This window comes from Rosa chinensis, chromosome 4, assembly GCF_002994745.2.
Source record: "Rosa chinensis cultivar Old Blush chromosome 4, RchiOBHm-V2, whole genome shotgun sequence".
NCBI classification, from domain to species: Eukaryota; Viridiplantae; Streptophyta; class Magnoliopsida; order Rosales; family Rosaceae; genus Rosa; species Rosa chinensis.
The window spans coordinates 37,199,406-37,220,098 of NC_037091.1; the positions used below are offsets into that span (position 1 = coordinate 37,199,406).

General features: G+C 43.9%; 1 long non-coding RNA gene across 1 annotated transcript; it reads right to left on the reverse strand.

Annotated features, from left to right (window-relative positions):
* Positions 1-405: 405 nt before the first annotated feature.
* LOC121052552 lies at positions 406-1,702 on the reverse strand. Its single transcript, XR_005809436.1, has 3 exons — positions 1,629-1,702; positions 1,221-1,553; positions 406-1,144 (listed from the first exon to the last, which is right to left on the reverse strand). It is a non-coding gene; the product is annotated as an uncharacterized LOC121052552 (long non-coding RNA).
* Between the last annotated feature and the right edge of the window lie 18,991 nt (positions 1,703-20,693).

A 20,693-nucleotide genomic window follows, 5' to 3' on the forward strand; every position in this document is an offset into this window, starting at 1 on the left:
GCTTCATCCTTTCGATGGGCAGTTGAAGCAATTCAATACCATCAATGGGAATACGGATTGAATTGAATACTATGATCTCAGAAAGGAGAGAAATTTGAAGACGCGTGGGAAGCGGAGCAGTCTTCGAGGAAGTAACCACTCTGTTTCGAGGTTATCTTTTCAAATAGTTTTAAATGCAATAAAGGCAAAATTGAGCGCTTTAACTGCCTGCAATTCCAAAATATTTGGGCCAAGAAATGTGGGCTGGATATTTCACCAAACCATAAATAATGATATTAATAGTAATATTGTTCGTACAAAATAGTGGGCCTAATATTAGAGGCCTAAAGCCCTCGGCCTGCATAAGTCAGGCGGAGGAAATGTTCATCCAGGTGAAAGCTGGCATCAGCAGCAGCTTGAGGGGCTTGTTGGGCCGCCAGGCGAGCCTAGTCCAATTCTTGAGACAGCACTTCGAAAGCGGCCAAGGGTTGCTCCAGTTGGGCTTCTTCATGGGCAAGCCTGGCCGTCACATCAGTTAATTGGGCTTGAAGGTCTTGAATCTGGGTCCTGAGATGGTTCCTCGTAACCGTCAGATCCCTGATGAGAGTACCCCGGTCGCCTAAGAAATCGCGCGAGGTGTCTGTCTATTAAGTAAGGGTCAGATAGTGGGCTTGGGTCTGCCTAGCCTGCGCTGTCGCGGCCATTTTCTCGTTAAGCCATTGGGGGAGATCCTGCAGCAGTTGATCGATATCGAGGAATTGGGCTTCAGTGATGGCTCCTTCGCGGAGAAGTACCCTCCGATACTCCAAAGCCCTCGCGGGTGCTCTGGGCGTCAGAATATCGATTCCAAGGAGACGACGTAGGCCTTCTCTGGCATCATCTATAACTCCAGGAGGAGTCACTTCAAGTATGTAGGCCAGCCTTTCCAGTCTAGAAGGAGGGGCAAGCAACGGATTTGGGGCAGCAGCAACAGGAATCTCGAGAGGTTACGCGATAGGAACCATTTCCAGCACCGACTCAGGGTTCACTTCATCTCCTGCTTCAGGTGCTTGGGGGCATCAGGGACAGGTTCTTGGTTATCCGAGTCTACGCCATCTGGTTCAGCAGGATTTTCGCCGAGCACCTCTACAGCGGCCGCAGTCACCTCCTCGATAGGGGCAGGATTCTGTATTTTAGTGAATGGTTAAAGGGTCAAAAGATTGAGTCAGGAATCAGAATATAGGATAAGCAAGAAGGTGTACCTCTGGAACAGGTGGTTCGGGAAGGATGGCGACTGGCATTGGTTCTTGATCAGCCACACCAGAAATGGGAACCGAATCAGGCACTATTTGTTCCATGATAAGAACTACAATTTCCTGTTCGCGAGGTGTGTCCGGGAGCGAACATTCCTCAACTTCAGGTGAGCTATCGTCTATGACTTGAACTGGCACTAGAGCCAGCTGTGTATTGTTTGCAGTACTGATGGGAGGTGGAGGATTATTAGAATCAGTCGGCGCTTGGGCATGTGAAGCAGACGCGTCTTCGCCAGCAGCAGAAGATCCTTCCCCAGTTTGTCTGGAGGACCTATGACGAACCTGTAAATGAGGAGCGTTATACGGTCGTACATAATGAAACAAAGATTACAGTGCTCGCTGTAAACCAGTGATTACCAGTCGATCAGCGATTGGTTCATTTTCTGCCCACGGATTAGCGCGACTGCACTTTCGGGCCAAGCAGCGGCAATCTGTCGGGGTTTAAAGATTAGACTTGGGAAGAAAATGTCAAGACCATAGAAGGGGAGATCCTTACTGTTTGTGGGTCATCATCATCAGAAGAGGAGTCTTCGACGTCGGGTTCAGACACTATTGCTTTCTGTTTCGCTGCCTGTCCAGTGGCCGGTGAAGCATTGACTCCTCGAATGCCAAAAGGTGGCGCACTTCCCTGATGCAACAAAGTTTGAGTTAAAAAGGGAAAAGCAGACAGAGAGAGAAGAACGATATAAGGCACTTACCTCTTGAGGGGGCTCACGGATTACAATCCCAGCCTAGACGGGGTGCGGAGCTCTCGCGGGTCGCTGAGCCGGTTCGGTTGGAGGGGTTTATGCTTCTGCTTCAGGAAAGCGATCAAGCAACTCAGTATCAGCATCATAGGGATATCTCAGTTCTGCGAAGATAGTCGCGAAGAGTTCGTCATCCCTTTGTCCCCAGCAGTTGACAGAAACTTCTGACCACCATTGCTCATATTCTTCGGCGTTCCCATCCACGGGAACGATGTCATGAGCCCAGTCAGGGAGATTAACCAATGTAAGAGTGCTTTGTACTGGTGGAGGCCCAGTAGTGGGGCCGATTCTGCTTCAAGAAGTGTTGTAGTTCCAGGCATCATAGAGGTGAGAATATCCAACAAAGTGATGCTCATTTGGCCAAATCGAAAGTCGAAAGTGTTGGTGGAAGTATTCCAAAAGCAGAGAAAGGCAGCAAGCGGTGAGGGATTACCACCCCGCGGGACGCGAAAGCATAAATCAATAGTATGGGTAATACCTGCCGCGTTCCAGAGAGCCAGATCTCGCGCTTGCACTTCATGATACCAGGAGATCTCTGTCGCGCTAATAAAGGATAGTGAGTACCCTATTTTTGCTCTGTGCTTTTGTGCACCCCAACTGCTGAAATCTCCAGGGGTCCTTCGGAGGATCGGAATGGGTCGATGAATGGGTAGGCCGTAGAGGGCGATAGTGTCATCAGGGATGGAATCTCGCTGCGCAGGACCTAGCCCGGCATGATGATTTGAGAGTCTAAGAAGTAGAGGTCTCTGGATAGTAGTATGGATGTGGCAGCGGGCACCGATGCCGGTTCCCCAAGTGTGGGCGATCTGCTCATTGAGTTCCTCCTCTTGATCGATGACTATTTTCTTTGGGGGAGCCATTTTTGGGTTTTCCGAGAGGAAGATGTTCGAAGCAAGAGGGTTTAAGAGACTAAAAGAGTTTCTGATGTGACAGGTTTGAAATGGCTGACGGATTTAAATAAGAGATTTTGTGAGGAAACGATGCGACGAAAAGACGTTTTGCAAGGCGAATGGACGCAACCCTTATTAATGACCTCGTTTCGGTCGTGTTGTGTTAACCCCCTTCAATCAGTTACATTTTCGCGGGCCTAATTTCGGGGCCTGGGGGGCAATGTTTGAGCCCAAAAGTAATTTTGGCAAGATCCTTGAGTGGATTTAGCATAGCGGGCTGATACCTGTGGCCCCAAAATAAGCCTACTTGGGTTTGGGTTACAGCTTCACCCATTCAGTGATCCTTAAGGAAAACGAGCCCTTATTGGAATCGAGTAGCAGAGATTGAATAGGAAACTTCAATCAATAATCCTTCGATGGCAAGGAAAAGTCGAAACCCTATGTATAAATATCAGGTTTCAAGGACGAATAAAAGAACAACTCTCAAAACAACTAATCATACAGATTATCAAAGCCTCTCCGGAGCAAACCTACCCGCAACCTAGTTGCAAACCAGCACAGCAAGGGTAACGCCCTCACAACCCAGCGAAGCTAAATTCATGCTTTAGCAAAACCAGTGCTTTCTCATAACTTCCCAGTGATTGCTCTGCTCAACCTGCAACGTTTGAGTATCGATTCGGTGACGCGAAGAGATCACAACCAAAGCCCTTATCCGTAAGGCAAGAAGTCCTTTTTTCGGAAGGCAGAGAAAAGAGCCTTGTGATGAGGTTGGTGTTCTCCTCGTCCACAATGCTTGATTCAAGAAGTCAGGTCAAGAGACTCCCCGACGACTGCACCCCACGGTGCTGGTACGCCTGCGCACACGCTCAAAAGAGACAGTTTGCAAGCCAACTGGTTTTGGAGCCAAACAGGACCTATTGAAGGAGAATTCATGTTGGCAGATAGGTAATGGGGAGGAGGTTAACATATGGTCAGATTGTTGGATTTCTACTTTGCAAGCTGGGAGGCTGAGTAACAATGATTCAGTTATAGGGGAAGTTAGCATAGTTAGTGAATTGATTTCAGCTACGGGAGTTTGGAATGATGCTCTGATTCGAAGGCTGTTTGATAGGGATGAGGTAGAGATCATATTAAACATCCCTCTTAGTCATAGGAATATACCTGATAGATTTGTGTGGAAGTTGAAAAAAAACACGTTGAATTTTCTGTTAAAATGGCTTACCGGTTCTCGTTTTTTCATTCTTCTTGTCATAGTCCTTTTACTCTTGCGGTAAATGGGCGGTTTTAGAAGAGGATTTGGAAGGTTTTGATTCCTAATGCAGCAAAAGTTTTTGCTTGGAGGGTGTGTCATGATATTCTACCATCAGTGGAGAGGTTAGCTACAAGGCATATTCAGGTAGAATCTGAAGGATGCATTTTGTGTGGAGGCAGCAATGAGTCTACTTTACATCTGTGTAGAGATTGCCCTTTTATGAGGCAGGTGCTGCAGGGCCACGGGATTTTGAGGAGGACATGTTTTGACCCACAAGTAGCAGATTGCGATTTGTTGACATGGTTTGATTACTGTGTGAAGACATTATCTCTTACAGAGTGTGTTGGCTTGTGATGTTGTACTTAGAGCTAACGCTCATATGCAAGAGTTTCGTGTTCATAATACCAACTTTGCTCTGGCTAGTGCTCGAAGAAAAAGAGTGCAAACATGGGTGGCCTCATCAGCAGGAGCGTTAAAGATCAATGTTGATTACTCCTTTCATCATAACACTAGGTCTGGCGGCTTTGGTTTTGTGATCAGAGATTCAAGTGGTGCCATGTTATCCGGAGGTGTAGACCCTTTATGCAGACTGATATCATCGATCAGAACACGCCGAAACTTCGGGACACGTACCTATTTTAATACACAAACACACTAATAAAGTAATAATGTTGTAACCAATGCAAAGGAAAACCTATGAGATGAAGGTAAGGATCTTCGTAATTTTATTCTCTTTGAAATTATATACATAATCTCATTTCAACGGTCACAGTTGTTTATGTTAGTATGTTACTAACAATGTTTGTCTACGCAGGTTAAAATGAAGTTGGTTAAACTTGGCATGGTCAAACGTGGGTATTTTTGTTCTGTTTTTAAGAACTGAAGTTTAATCATTGCTGTTTGACACGAAAATCCAGTATGGGTGCAAACTATCTCTTTTGAATGTGCGAGCGTGCCAGCACCGTGGGGTGCAGTCGTCGAGGCGTCCATTGACCTGACTTTTTAATCAAGCGTTGTGGACGAGGAGAGCACCAACCTCATCACAAGGCTATTTTCCTGCCTTCCGAGAAAGGACTTTTTGCCTTACGGATAAGGGCTTTGGTTGTGATCTCTTCGCGACACCGAATCGATACTTAGTGTTGTAGACTAAGCAGAGCAATCACTGGGAAGTTTGGAGAAAGCACAGGGTTTTGCTAAAGCGTGACTTTAGCTTCGCGGGGGTTACGAGGGCGTCACCCTTGCTTCGCTGGTAGTATCGGTGGCAGTAGCACTAACAGTCGGCTCTTGGAGAGACTAGGACTGGAAGTACAGTCACCGGGTTTCAACTAGGTTGAAGATTTGCTCCGGGGAGGCTTGATAATCCGAGGAATTGATTGATTTGAGAGTTGTCCTTGATTTGTCCTTGAAACCTGGTATTTATACCTAGGGTTTCGACTGTTCCTTGCCATAGAAGGATTATTGATTGAAGTTTCCTATTCAATCTCCGCTACCTAACTCCAATAAGGGCTCGTTTTCCTTATGGGTTTCAGAATGGGCGAAGCTGTAACCCAATTCCAAGTAGACTTATTTTTGGGCGCAGATATCGGTCTGCTATGCTAAATCCACTAAAGGATCTTGCAAAAATTACTTTTGGGCTCAAACATTGCCCCCCAAGCCCCGAAATCGGGCTCGCGAGAATGTAACTGATTGAAGGGGACTAAAACGATGTGTCTGATGACCGAAATGATATCATTAATGAGGGTTGAGTCTATTCGCTTGGCGAAACGTCTTTTCGTGGCATCGTTTCCCTCACAAAATCTTTTATTTAAATCCTGCAGCCACTCCAAACCTGTCACATCAGAAACTCTTTCAGTCTCCTTAAACCCAGAAACTCTTCTGTCCCAAACAATCCTCATAATAGAAACCCAGAAATGGCTCCTCCAAAGAAAATAGTTATCGATCAGGAGGAAGAACTCAACGAGAAAGCTGCTCACTCTTGGGGAACCAGAATTGGTGCCCGCTGCCGTATCTACACCAATATCCAGAGACCACTGCTTCTCAGGCTCCCAAATCAACAAGTCAGACTGGGCCCGGCACCGCGAGATTCCATTCCAACCGACGCTATCACCCTTTACGGCCCCCATCCGTCGACCCGCTCCGGTCCTCCGAAGGACCCCTGGAGATTTCAACAGTTGGGGTGCGCAAAAACATCGAGTGAAAATAGGGCACTGGCCATCCTCGATCAGTGCGGCGGAGCTTTCTTAGTATCGCGAAGCGCGAGCGTGAGATCTGGCTTGCTGGAACGCTGTAGGTATTACCCAAACCATTGATTTATGCTTTCGCCTTCCTCGCGATGGCAACCGCTCGCCACTCACTGCCTTCCTTTGCTTTTGGAATACTGCCACCAACACCTTTGATTTCCGATTTGGTCAAATAAGTATTACATTATTGGATATTCTTACCATTACTGGATTGCCCATCGATGGCGAGCCCTATCTGCATGGCGAATTCGATTCTGACAACTTCTCATCAACCATGGCCCAAACTGGTCGCAGCGCTCATAGTAGCTCCTATCCGCGGTGGCTGGCCTATTACCACAAAGAACACAATGCGACTGGTGGCATTGCCTTTCTGGAGTATTGGCTCTGCAAGTTCATCTTCTATATCTCCACTAATAAGCCCACTGGTCCTTGGACTTTCCTGGCCACAGCCCTCTACAACGGCCGCCGCGTGGGGTTTGGACAACCAGTGTTGGGTGCCCTCTACCGTACTTTATACCAGGCCACCATGATCCTTTCGAGACTAGCATTTCTGGCCCTTTTTGGATCCTTGATTTCTGGATTCAAACTTACTTTCCATTCTTCCGTCGCGATGATATTTCATTGCTACCACCGGCTGACGCCCTTCTTGGTCAGTGGCTTTGTCGCGAGGAGAGGTACACATCCCCACCCTATTCTGAGTGTTTCTCATATTTGTACCTCCTGCATGAAATTCCTTACTGCAACTTAGTACTCAATAGGAGATTCCCCACTCCTCTTAAAAATGGGTTCCTTCCTGGGGCTCCTAATTATAGTGATCGCACGCGCCTGGCTTTTCGCCGCGCGATCTCTTGTTTAGACATTAGGCTTGTATCTTATGACCTCAGTTATGAGCTCTACGCTCCCAACCACTTCGCTCGCCAGTTTGGTCTTATCCAACTAGTGCCATTCCCCCTTTATGATGCTTGGAACTACAATACCTCTTGGTGCAGAATTGGCCCCTTGACTGGGCCACCGCCAGTACAAAGCATGCTTGTACTGGTTGGTCTCCCTAACTGGGCTAATCACATCGTCCCCGTGGATGGGATTGCTGAAGATTATGATCAATAGTGGTTAGAAGTTTCTGTCAACTGCTGGAGACAAAGGGATGACGAACTCTTTGCGACCATTTTGAAGAACTGAGATATCCTTATGATGCCGATACCGAGTTACTTGCTCATTTTCCTGAAGACGAGGAGCGACCTCTTCTACCTGAACCTGCTCTGCGACCCGTGCGAGCCCCGTGCCCGGTCCAGGCTGGGATTGTCATTCGTGAGCCTCCCCAAGAGGTAATTGTCTTATATTTCTTACATTACTTTCTGTCTGCTTTTCCCCTTTTACTCATGCTTTGTTGCATCAGGGAAGTGTGCCACCCTCTGGCGGTCGTGCAGTTAATACTTCTCCAGCCACTGGTCAGGCCGCGAAGAAGAAAGCGGTAGCGACGGAGCCTGAAGCCGAAGACTCTTCCTCTGACGATGATGACCCACAAACAGTAAGGCTCTTGGCTTAAAATCTCATAATTCTGATATCTTCTTCGAAGCTTATTTTGACTTTACTTTAATCCTGACAGATTGCTGCCCCTTTAGCCCGCAAACACAGTCGCGCTGATCCTCGGACTGATCCATGGGCAGAAGATGAACCAGTCGCTAACCGACTGGTAATACTCATCTAAAATGAGCCATGACGTTTTGTTTTGTTATGTATGACTCTATAACGCTCCTCCTCTACAAGTTCGCCGTAGGTCATCAAGGCAAGTTGGGGAAGGATCCTCTGTTGCTGGCGAAGGTGTGCCTGGTTCACAAATCCAAGAGCCAAATGGTTCTAATAATCCTCTCTCTCCAATTGATGCTGCAAACAACATGCAGTTGGTTCTGGTCCCAATACAGGTTATAGATGACAGCTCGCCTGAGGTTGAAGAAAGAAAGTCGCTCCCAGACACCTCCTACGAGCAACCAACTGCAACCCTCCTTCTGGAACAGGCAGCGCCTGATTCAGTTCCAGCGTCCGGTGAGATTGCCCAGGAACCTGTGCCAACAGCAATTCTTCGCGAGCCACCTGTTGAAGAGGTACCTTTCTTAACAAAATGTTTTATCATTAACCCCTGGCTTGGTTATTCTGACAATGCCTCCTTCTAGGACCCAAATGCTATTCCAAACGAGGAAGCGGCTGTCATAGCCGGAGAGATAGTGGCCGAGAATCCTGCCTAACCTGTCCTCGATGTAGTTGGTTAGGAGCCTGCCCCCAAGCCATTGAAGCCGGGGAAGTAGGGGAAAACCCTAAACCATTGCCAGAGGAAGTACCTGTCACGGAGCCTCTCGAGGCCCCTTCTGTTGCTGAGCAACCGCCTCAGTCCACTTTAGAACGGCTAGCTCGTGTGCTCGAGGTGACCCCTCCTGGGGTCGTAGATAATGCTAGAGAAGGCCTTCGTCGCCTCCTGGGCCCTGATATTCTGATTCCTGGCGCGCCCGCTAGAGTTTTGGAGTATCTGAGGTTACTTCTCCGCGAGGGGGCCATCACTGACGACCAATTTCAAGAGGTTGACCAACTGTTGCAGGATCTTCCCCAAGGGCACAATGAGAGGGTGGTCGTGACCGCACAAGCTAGGTAGACTGAAACACACTACTAGGCCCTTGCTCAACAGACGGACCCAGATCCAGGATCTTCAAGCCCGATTAAATGATGTGACGGCTAGGCTTGCCCAAGCGGATCCTCAATTGGAGCAGCCCCTTGCTGCTTTCAAGACTTTGACCCATGACCTGGCCTAAGCTCGTGTAGTAGCCCAACAGGCCGCACAAGCTGCCGCTGATGCTAGCTTTCATCTGGATGAACTTTTCCTCCGCTTAACTCATGCAGGCCGGGGATTTTTAGGCCTCTGATATTAGGCCCATTAATTTGTATGAACAATATTACTACCAATAAATTAATTATTTAGCCCACTTGGTTGGCCCAAATTTCTTTTATCTCGTAGGCAATAGCTCTGTTCAATTCTTGCTTTAACTGCACAAAAACAGTTTCAAAAAGTAATCTCGAAAAGGAGCAGTTATCTCCTTGGAGACCGCTCTCTCGTCCACGCGGATTCAATTCCGTTTATTTCCGAGATCTCAGCATTGAATCCCATTGATATTCCCATTGATGGCATTGAAACGTCTTCAACTACCCATATCCAAGGGTTGAAGCCACTGAGGAAGGCCTCTATAAATATCAATACTTTGGAAAGATGAAAACTTACACAAACATGGCTTACCCAGAAATGACCTTGCAAGCCTTTCTCCTCTTCCTTCTATTTCTCAAATCTTCTCCATACGATCTCGTCCTTAGCCTCTAGATCTTAGGCTTTATGGCTTGATCTCACTGCCTGTGTAGGCTTTATGGCCTAATCTCAGGCAACCTCGTGTCTTTGGTCTATGAAAGCCTGGATGGAACATCCTAGGTTTTGGATAGGTTGAAGAACACGAGGAGCTCCTAACGCGGGGCTCACATGCTAGGGAGTCCCTCTCCTCAGATTTCCATGAGCGGAGCAAAGTGAAGAAGGGCGGAAGGCCACTTTGAGGCCGACTGTTCTTCTTTCGCAGCCTACCTCCGGGGTCTGATGAGCCGACTTCTGTTTTCCCCCTAGAGGTAGGTGAGGCAACTGAGTCGCCCTCCAGCGCTGATTTGTCTCCATCCCGGAGGATAACCGATTGGAAGGATTGCGATGGATTATTTCCTTCCCTCTCCTTCTAGTACAAATGATAGCAGCTGCGACTCAGATCAGAGGAGGGTGAAGAGAGGAAGAGTAAGAGTGAATATCTCATCGACCCTTCTTGCCGCAAGATCCGGAAACTCATAGAAGACATGAATCCTTATTAGTTGTTTTAGCCACTTTCTGGCTTTGTATATCATTAATGTAATTTTCCCGAACACATTGTCTTGCTTTTGGCCGCAAAGCCACTTCATGAATGAAAGATTCGAAATTTTCTTATTTGCTAACAAACAATATGATATGATAATAAGGCCTCTGGAATAGGCCCTTACACACATTCCTAACACAAATTGTCAAGGATATTAAACGAAAATGTATAAAAATTTGCCAGCTGAATTACTGCAAAAAATAATGGCTACTGCCAAAATAATGGCCACTATGAAGGCCTTTATGCATAGAGTGTTGCCCCCCTAGTGTTCGTAGGTGGAGCGAAGACAGGCGATCGAGGCCACAATGAAAAGGCCTAATTACAAGGGATGAGGCGAGCCAAGGGACACTATATTTGCCCCCCCTGTCCTTGCAAAGGAAGAATCTGGGGGATCTTCAAATTCCCAAACGATGGGGTAGTATTTCTTTAAGAACCTGCCATTGATAGGGTTACGGTGGAGGTCGCCATCCAAATCTTTGAGGTGAAAAGCCCCACGTTCTAGAATTCTATGAATCACAAAGGGCCTTCCTAGCGCGGGGTCCATTTACCAGGACTAGTTAACTTTTCACCAAATGGAAGGACTGCCTTCCAAACGAGCTCTCCCTCTTTGTAACTGCGGCCGCGAGTTCTCCGTTGCTTCTCCATTACTAAGTTGTCCAAAGCCTCTAAGCACTGACCGCTAAGGTCTTCGTGCTCCTGCCACATGGCCTGGACGTAGTCATCACCAATCAAATGATGTTGATCTTGGACGCGTAGAGAGTGAACATTGATCTCTAAGGGTAAAACCGCGTCGTGACCAAACATGAGTGCATAGGGCGTTGTGGCAGTAGGAGTTCGTTTTGAAGTGCGATAGGCCCACAACGTTTCATACAATGTCTCGTGCCATTGGCGAGGGTTTTCAACAAGCATCTTCTTCAGTAGGGTAATGATAATCTTGTTACTGACCTCTGCTTGACCATTAGACTGAGCGTAATAAGGTGTGCTGTGGAGAAACTGGATGCCGAAGTCATTGACGAGCTGCTTCACATCACCGCCCATAAATGCTGCCCCCCTGTCTGATTCTAACACCTCGGGGACGCTGAACCTGCATATAATATTTCGAAAGATGAATTGGCGAATGGTTGCTCCAGAGGCCTCCTTTAAAGGTTCAGCTTCCACCCATTTAGTGAAGAAATCTGTAGCGACGATGATGAACTTGTGTTGGAGTGACGAATGGGGATGAATCATGCCAATCAAGTCCAATGCCCAACCTCGCGCAGGCCAAGGTTTAATAATAGGTTGCATGGGAATATTGGGAATATGCTGAACTGGTCCATGAGCCTGGCAATCCTGACAGCCTTTCACGAATGTGATACAGTCTTTCAAAATACTGGGCCAATAATACCCGTGTCACTTGATGAGCCAACTCATCTTTGGACCCGCCTGATGGGCTCCATAGACGCCGGCATGTGCTTCTCGCATCAAACGCTTTGCATCGCGGTCAAACACACACCGGAAATCTATGCCATCTTCGCTGCGTCGGCACAGCTCATCGCCTCTGCGGAAGTAATTTTAGGCAAGAAAACGAGTCTTCCTGTCTGCAGCGGCGTCTGGTTGCTTTAGGTAAGCAATCAAAGGGATGCGCCAGTCTATATCAATAGATTCGAGGGCTGCAACGACTAGATCGTCTGGCGGGTCAGGTCGTGCGAGCCAAGAAGGCAGCGTGCGTCGTTCAACTTTCAGGATTCGCTCGTGAACCCCATATTTCAAAGTAATGCCTATAGCCAGTTGAGCAAGTTCGTTGGCCGCAAAGTTGCGCTCGCGAGGAATATATTCCAAATCCACGTCATTGAATTGATCCAGAAGTTCAATGGTGCGATTCAAATATGGTACAAGCAAGCAACTCACACACCTGTACTTCTCTTGAAGTTGATTTATGACGAGCAAAGAATCACCGCATACTTGGACATCTCTTACTCCGAGCTCCATTAACACTTCTAGGCCAATAATGAGGGCCTCATACTCTGCTTGATTATTGGTGCACTTAAACTCCAATTGGAAAGAATAAGAAAAACGATCGCCCGCTGGGTTTTCCAGAACAATCCCTACCCCTGCTAGTGTTTCTGTTCGTGAACCATCAAAAAATAATATCGAGGGTTGAAGGGAGATTGTGGCTTGATACCAAATAGCATATTCTGGAATATGCGCTAAATCTGGTCGAGTTGTTGTTGTGGTCGCGATCTCTAACTCTTTCACTGTGGGGACATCCAACATAGGGTGATGTGCTAGAAAATCTGCGATGGCTTGTCCCTTCGCTGCTTTCTGTGGAACGTATTGTAGCGAGAATTCGGATAAGGCCAGTACCCACTTGCCAATACCACCTCGCAGAATAGATCGCGACAGCATGTACTTAACCAAGTCGGTTTGAGCGATAATGCAAGTGGTAAAGGATAACATGTAGTGTCGCAACTTGCATGCTGAGAAGTACAATGTAAGACACAATTTTTCAATGAGAGTATACCTGGTTTCACACTCCATCAGTGTCCTACTGATGTAAAAAATGGCATGCTCGACACCTTCCTCATCATCCTAGGCGAGTAGGCTGCCAATGGACGCCTCAGCTGCTGAAATATACAGCTTTAATGGAAACCCAGCTCTAGGTGGAATGAGTACTGGCGAACTCGCCAGATAGGCCTTAATTTTGTCAAAAGCCTCTTGGTGTTGATGTTCCCACACAAACTCGTTCTGTCCTTGTAGTCTCAGTAGTGGGGAAAAAGGCTGGATTTTACCTGCAGATTTAGATATGAAACGTCTCAGGAAGTTGATCTTACCCAGTAATAGTTGTAACTCTTTCTTTGTACGCGGGGAAGAGGCGTTGATGATTGCGCTTGCCTTATCCTCAGGGACCTCAATACCCCTTTGATGGACAATGAAGCCCAAAAAATCTCCTACTTGAACTCCGAAAACGCACTTGGCGGGGTTCATCCTGAGCTTGTGCAGCCGCATTCGCTCGAACACTTTCCTGAGATCTGTGATGTGATACGACCACGTCATCAATGTAAACCTCTAAAATCCTCCCCAGGATGTCGTGGAAAATCAGGTTCCTGGCTCTCTGATACATTGCCCCAGCATTCTTCAGTCCAAAAGGCATAACCACGTATTCAAAAACGCCCGCAAACCCTGGACAACGGAACGCGGTTTTGTGTCTGTCTTCCTCCGAAACCGGAATCTGGTGATACCCAGCAGTTCCGTCCATGAAGGATAATGATTACACGCATTTTTATACGCGTAATTGCACTCTAAATACTAGAATTGAGCTAATCTTTAAGTCAATTATTATGTAAGTAATCCATTTTTATTTATTTTGTAGAAAATAAGCGGAGTTGCGGAAACGAGAGAAAATTGTGCAAAATTGGATCAAATTGGAGTTTCCGACAAAATGACAAAATAATAGAGCATCGGTCAACCACAGTCAACACGAGTGACGAAGGCGAATCCGATTATTTCAAAATGATGTCATTCGGGTGTGCTTTATGATTGGAAGAAGAAAATAATAATAATATTAATTAGCAATGAAAGAAATGGAGCAGCTTAATTAATTAAGCATTGCTTAATTGCTTAATTAAGCTTCCGTTTTCTTTCATTCATGCAGGATGCACCTCCACCCTTTCTTAATTAAACTAATGTTTAATTAAATGAAAGGAGCACCACATCACGTGCGCAGCATATCCACTCTCCTACCTTTTCATTCACCACCACATGATCTTCATAACCGAACAAAGCCCTTATCTCTTCCATATATATATATATATTCATCTAAGCCTCTTCTCTAAAGAGACCTGGAGACACAGTGTCGCACCACAAAACAGAGTGCAGCCCAAAGGGGCTGCACTCTTTCCCATTCTTCTTCACCATTTTTATATCTTTTCTTTAGTTTATTTTTAGATTTGAAGGATTACTCACACAAAGCTTCAAAGATCTATCAAGGAGACTTCTCCTCTACAAGATTTAATATTTGGGTATTTTGTGGGAGTTGTAATTCAAGGCTAGTCATGCTAGCTTTTTAGCTATTTATGACTATACTTGTTTTCTCTTACACTTCTCTACTCTTTACTATTTGAATTTTATAGTTTTGATGTCTATAATTATGGGTTGTGAGTAATTTCCTTGTTGGGGGTTAGGGTTGTGTCCCTAACCCAAATTTTGTGTAAAAGATGTCAAATTTAATGTAATGATGCAATTTTCATATGATGGATGTTTATATCTATTTTTGTTGGGTCAAAATGCATGTCTAGGAGCCTAGTCAACTCTAGGGTGTGTATTTTGAGCATGTCTAGGACGGAGTTAGAGGCTTGACCCCCTTTAATTCCTAAGCTAGAAACCTTCAATTTCGTATTCGAGGGGAATAAGCATGGTGATTTACACCCGTTGCATGATTGCATGGGCGGATCGCTTAATAGTCTAATTCCTCGATCTCTACGCCTCTTGATGTGAATTAGTGACCCTTGAACCGGCTCTAATTCATGTCAAGTGAGTTCCTACGACCCTTGAACCGGAGTAGGAATACCATGAAAGGGAATTTCGGTCCTTGAGCCTTGAACCGCCTTGGATACAACTACCGCCAAAATAGGAAATATGCATCTACTTTAGATTAGCTTCCGACACATGAGATTTGGTGAAGGATCCTCCCTAGCACCCGACATTCCCATTTATATTGTTTACACTTTTATTAATTTCTTTGCATTTTTATTAGTTGCTTTACATTTCATTACTTTTTGTTATGTTAAAATCAACTCACAAACATTGAACTATTCCACTCGTTTGTGCATATCCACCACTAGGTTCTTAGTTTTGATTAGGTTTTGGTGAAAATTAAAGCCGAGCATTGCTAAGGCTTGGTGCCTTAGATTAGTTTTATTTTATTTTATTTGTTTTATTTCCTTTATTTGCTTAGTGACTTTAGTTCCGACCACCCAAGGATTGTGGGTTAGCCACTAATCCCCTTGGTACGATAACTTTGGGCATTATATTTCCCTATCTTGACAATGATACGTACGCTTGAGTAAATGTGTATCAAGTCAATGGCGCCGTTGACGGGGATTAGGGTTTAATAGCCTTAATCCCTTGGTGAATCGGTTCTTTAGGTCACATTAGCATATTTTTGTTTCTTTATTATTTTTTTTTTTTGTTTAAAAAAAATTGGTTGTTTATTTTGTTTGCTTACTCTCTAATTTATATTTTCTAATTTTTTTTGTTACTAATCCTAGTTTTGGGAACTCATAGGTGCTTATTTCTTATCATATTGAGCTATGGATCAATGGAGCTATGGATGGGATGACTTGAGGGGATATGAGCAAGAATGTTTCTATGATGGAGGTCATCAAGAGTGGAATTCTCATGCGGTGGGTTCTATGTCCTCTTGCATTGAAACTTGTGCTTTGTGTAATTCTCTGTGGCATTCACCTTTTGAGTGCTCTTTGAAATTTGAGTGCCCGGATTTTATGCAAGAGTGTGAGTACAAGATGAGCATGTATCAAGGGACATTTGTACCCGATGCATATTCACAAGATGAAGCTTATGAGCCTAGGAAGGAATTCGTTGACGGACTACTAGCTCAATTGCAAGCCTCTCGAGATCTTTTACATGCCTCTCAAGCTAGAATTTCACAAGAGACCATGGTTCCCGAAGCATATCCTCATGAGCAAGCATATGAGTCTAGAAGGCCTTCTCTTGAAGAATTGCTAGCTCAAGTGCAAGCTTCCCAAGCCCAATTGCAAGCCTCACAAGCTCAATTGCAAGCTTCTCAAGAAATGCTTGCACATTCCAATGAGCAACTTGAAGCAAGTTTTGCACAAGAGCCACCCTTCAAAATTTTTCATGAGCAAGAGTCTTTCTTTGACCAAGTAGAGCTTATTTCAAGAGAAAATGTACATATCAAGCATCTTGAGCAAGACTTCTTTATTCAAGTTGAAGATGATTATAGTGATGTTGATGCACAAAAAATTGAGCTTGGTTATGAAAGTTTCAATGCAAGTGGGGTGAGAGACTACACTTCGGCGGAATGGGTACAATATTGGAAATCTAAGTTTCCAAATGGAGGGGAGATATTTGAAGATGATTCCGATGAAGAGGATGTCTTTTCTAGCGAGGAGGATGCGGAGTTTGGAGTTATACACCATAATCCCTTGTTTATTGAGGAGGATGCGGAGCTTCAAATCATATACCATAATCCCTTATTCATTGAGGTCGATATTCCCATGGAGGAAGATAGTCCTTCAATACTTTGTGATGATGAAGAAATTGAAGAGCCAAGGACTTTCTTGCCTCCTACATCCAAGGAGATCCATCATAAGCTTCCCAAGGTGGAGAGTAGAACATTGAGCCCTCATGTTCTTGATGAGAAGATTGGGATCAAGGTACTTTTACCTCCCAATCCACCATTAAGTGGTCAATGTTTCTACAATGAGGTGATGGATTGGAAAGGAAATGGTGCACTTGCACTCACCCTTTCCCATCACGCTCAAGAGCTTCTACCACCTATTGTTCCTATGAGCATCATTTCTACACAACTTGAGAAGGAGAAGGCAAGAAGATTAATTCCTAGAAGAAAAATTGAGAAGAAGAGGAAAACTAAGAAGCTACACTTTTGCTCGCCAATTGGAGTATTCTTATGTAGTTCTTGGTCTTGCCTTTATGACACGTCAAGGAGTCCCTTAGCCCCAAACAATGGGGTAGTCGTACTTGAGAAGTATCCACCTTGACAAGATTATGTTCTATATGGACCGGCAATGAAGTCCTTAAACAAAGCGCTCGCTAGGGAGGCAATCCTAGCACATCATCGGTAGTATTTATTTCTTAGTTTATTTTTGTTGTGAATAAAGCTTTTGAGTCATTTTTGGGAGGATGGGAGGTGTATGGAGTTGAAAATGTGAAGGAGAATTATTTTGGTAGTGAGCAGCTTCTGTCCAGAATATTTGGTTGATGTTGGGTGACTATAGCCTCCATTATACATGTTATTTTGAGTTGAATTTTTTTGGAACTATTCTACTACATGTCAACTATTTTATGCCAAAATTTGATCCACTTTCAATCACTGGAGCTCTAGTTATTTAATGGTCAATGCATGGAGTTCAGAACAGAGACAGCTACTGTAGAGTGATTTTGGGAAGTTACACCCTCTACATATTAAGTTATTTGGAGCTCAAATTTTCCAGAAATTTATCTTCATATGTCTTCTATATTCTGATACAACATTTTTCCATTTGAAGCTTCCTAGCTTCAGATTTAGTGTTCCAAGTAACAGAGGACAGAAACAGGTCATAGCAGAAACTGCAGAACAGATTAGTGAGTTTGGAGGCCAACGATTTTTGACTCAGAATTTATATTTCAGTGAAACTTTACCATCAGGTATATTTATGAGTCTAGTTTCATATTCCATTGGTCTCATCCTCTTTGCGCCTCTAGAGCTTCAGATATTACAGTTTTGGTGACTGAGGGTCAGCAGAAGTCTTCATGACAGATTGGCAATTTTGACCAGCTTTCGTTTTCATCTCAGTTGGAGATAGATGGCTCACTTTATATGGATAGAACGATCTTTGAGTCGACTCTCCATTTTAAGTAGTCTCACTTCTTTGTCTCTTTTTGAGTATGAGATATGGGCATTTGAAGACAGAAAGGTCATTACTGGAAGTTTTCTGCACTCACTAGTTTGTGTTCACTCGGGGTAGTTGGACTTCTTGTACTTCAACTCTTCAATGAAGACCATTATAGGGCTGTTGTGAGGTGGAGGTGGTCAAGGCCATGTGCTTAATGGAGGACCTTGTCCTTATTCTTTGATGGCCTATTTGTGACGCATTGCTCTTTGGACACTATATATTTCTCAATGGAGTCGATCTTTCATGAGCACCTAGAGCTAGCTTGGAGCATACGTTAAGGAAGTCAAGGCCTTGTTCCTTGAGGTTGGTGTCTCATATTTTCTTCTCCGAAAGTTGTGAGAAATGGAGGTGTCTACAAAGGGGGTTTTTCGCATCTTTTCTCTGCAATTAGATTTTTATTTTCATACTTAATTCTTGTGCCTTCGCAGGGACTTCACTCTCATGCCTAAATCCGACATGGATTTTAGCTTTCGAGCTCACTTTACAACATTGAGGACAATGTTAGTTTTAAGTGTGGGGGTGAGGGCTCGAGTGCCTAAAAAAAAAAAAAAAAAATTCCTTTTTAGTTAGGCTTTTGTAATTATATTTTAGTGAATAATGCATTTTCCAACCCCAATGACGAGACATGGATTTAACTTGTTATGATTGTGGATAGATTAAGCATGATCTAGGACTTTGAATTTGTTTTGTGATTGAGTGTATATGCGATCTATGCTTGATTATATGTGTGCACATAGCCCATGTTTCATCATAGTTAGAGAAGCTTATAGATTATTCGATTAACTTGCATGCCTTATTTGTGAGCTTTTGAGCCTAATATCTATAGTATATGCATCGTTCATTCACTTATTTTTCATGTGTGTACAATTTCATGACATTGCGTATCCAGAACTTGCTGGAGACCTCTCGAGGCTACATGTTAGCTCATGATGGGATGGAAAGGATTGAGGCAATTAGGTTAATACCACCAGAAATATTTACCACTAGATTGCCACTTTGAGCCTATTTATATATTTAGCCTTTTTGTTCATTCGCACCACAAATCCCTACCTAGCCTATACACTTTTATCCTACCATTCTATGGTAGTTGGTGAAGCGATTCGAGAGAATGACTTTATGTTTGAGTGCTTCAAAAGAAGAGAAAAGTCAAAAGTGTGAGGTTACAAAAGAATAAGTGTGGGAGTGTGTGTGTGTTAGTTAAAAAAAAAAAAAAAAAAAAAAAGAAGTTCAAGGAAAAGAAAAGTAGAAAAAGAAGAAAAAAAGTATTACGTAGTAGTAGTGTGGGTTGTACATTGAGATTAGAGTGAGTGACTTAGCATTCGGACGCAAAAGTCTTAAATCTCTACAAGAGAGAGTTGCTTCACGGGCTTCTATGGACTTTCTATTTCCTTATCATTTATTTCTTATAGCCACTTGCCCTTAGCCTCATTACAACCAAATAAAAGACCTCTTGATCTTGAATGTTGTGAGCTACCTAGCGGAGATGAGATAGAAGAGCAAGCATATGGCGACGCGTGTTACGAAATTGCTTTTGAGTGAAACACATATAGCCTCTAAACACTTAAGCGGTAATATTTAGTGAACCTACGTAAGTTTAGCGGGTTATGTTGGGTCTCCTATATGTCTATTTGATTATGGTGAATTGATTCGACACGTGGTCAACACATGCATATACTTCGGCATTTCTCACATGTGCATCTCAATTGCCTTACAAATTCATAATTCCTATGTTATGCTTTGTCGACCTCATGATCATTTACATAATTAGTTCTCCGAGGGTTATGGTTGGAAAGGCTAATACTACATTTTTTTTTTTTTTATGTATGTGAGTTTGTAGATTTTCGGATTATGTTTCGTTTAGTTTGCTTGGGGACAAGCAAAGTTCAAGTGTGGGGGTGTGATTACACGCATTTTTATACGCGTAATTGCACTCTAAATACTATAATTGAGCTAATCTTTAAGTCAATTATTATGTAAGTAATCCATTTTTATTTATTTTGTAGAAAATAAGCGGAGTTGCGGGAAACGAGAGAAAATTGTGCAAAATTGGAAAAATTGGAGTTTCCGACAAAATGACAAAATAATAGAGCATTGGTCAACCACAGTCAACACGAGTGACGAAGGCGAATCCGATTATTTCAAAATGATGTCATTCGGGTGTGCTTTATGATTGGAAGAAGAAAATAATAATAATATTAATTAGCAATGAAAGAAATGGAGCAGCTTAATTAATTAAGCATTGCTTAATTGCTTAATTAAGCTTCCGTTTTCTTTTATTCATGCAGGATGCACCTCCACCCTTTCTTAATTAAACTAATGTTTAATTAAATGAAAGGAGCACCACATCACGTGCGCAGCATATCCAATCTCCTACCTTTTCATTCACCACCGCATGATCTTCATAACCGAACAAAGCCCTTATCTCTTATATATATATATATATATATATATTCATCTAAGCCTCTTCTCTCAAGAGACCTGGAGACACAGCGCCGCACCACAAAACAGAGGCAGCCCCTTTGGGCTGCTCTCTTCCCCATTCTTCTTCACCATTTTTCTATCTTTTCTTTAGTTTATTTTTAGATTTGAATGATTACTCACACAAAGCTTCAAGGACCTATCAAGGAGACTTCTCCTCTACAAGATTTAATATTTGAATATTTTGTGGGAGTTGTAATTCAAGGCTAGTCATGCTAGCTTTTTAGCTATTTATGACTATACTTGTTTTCTCCTA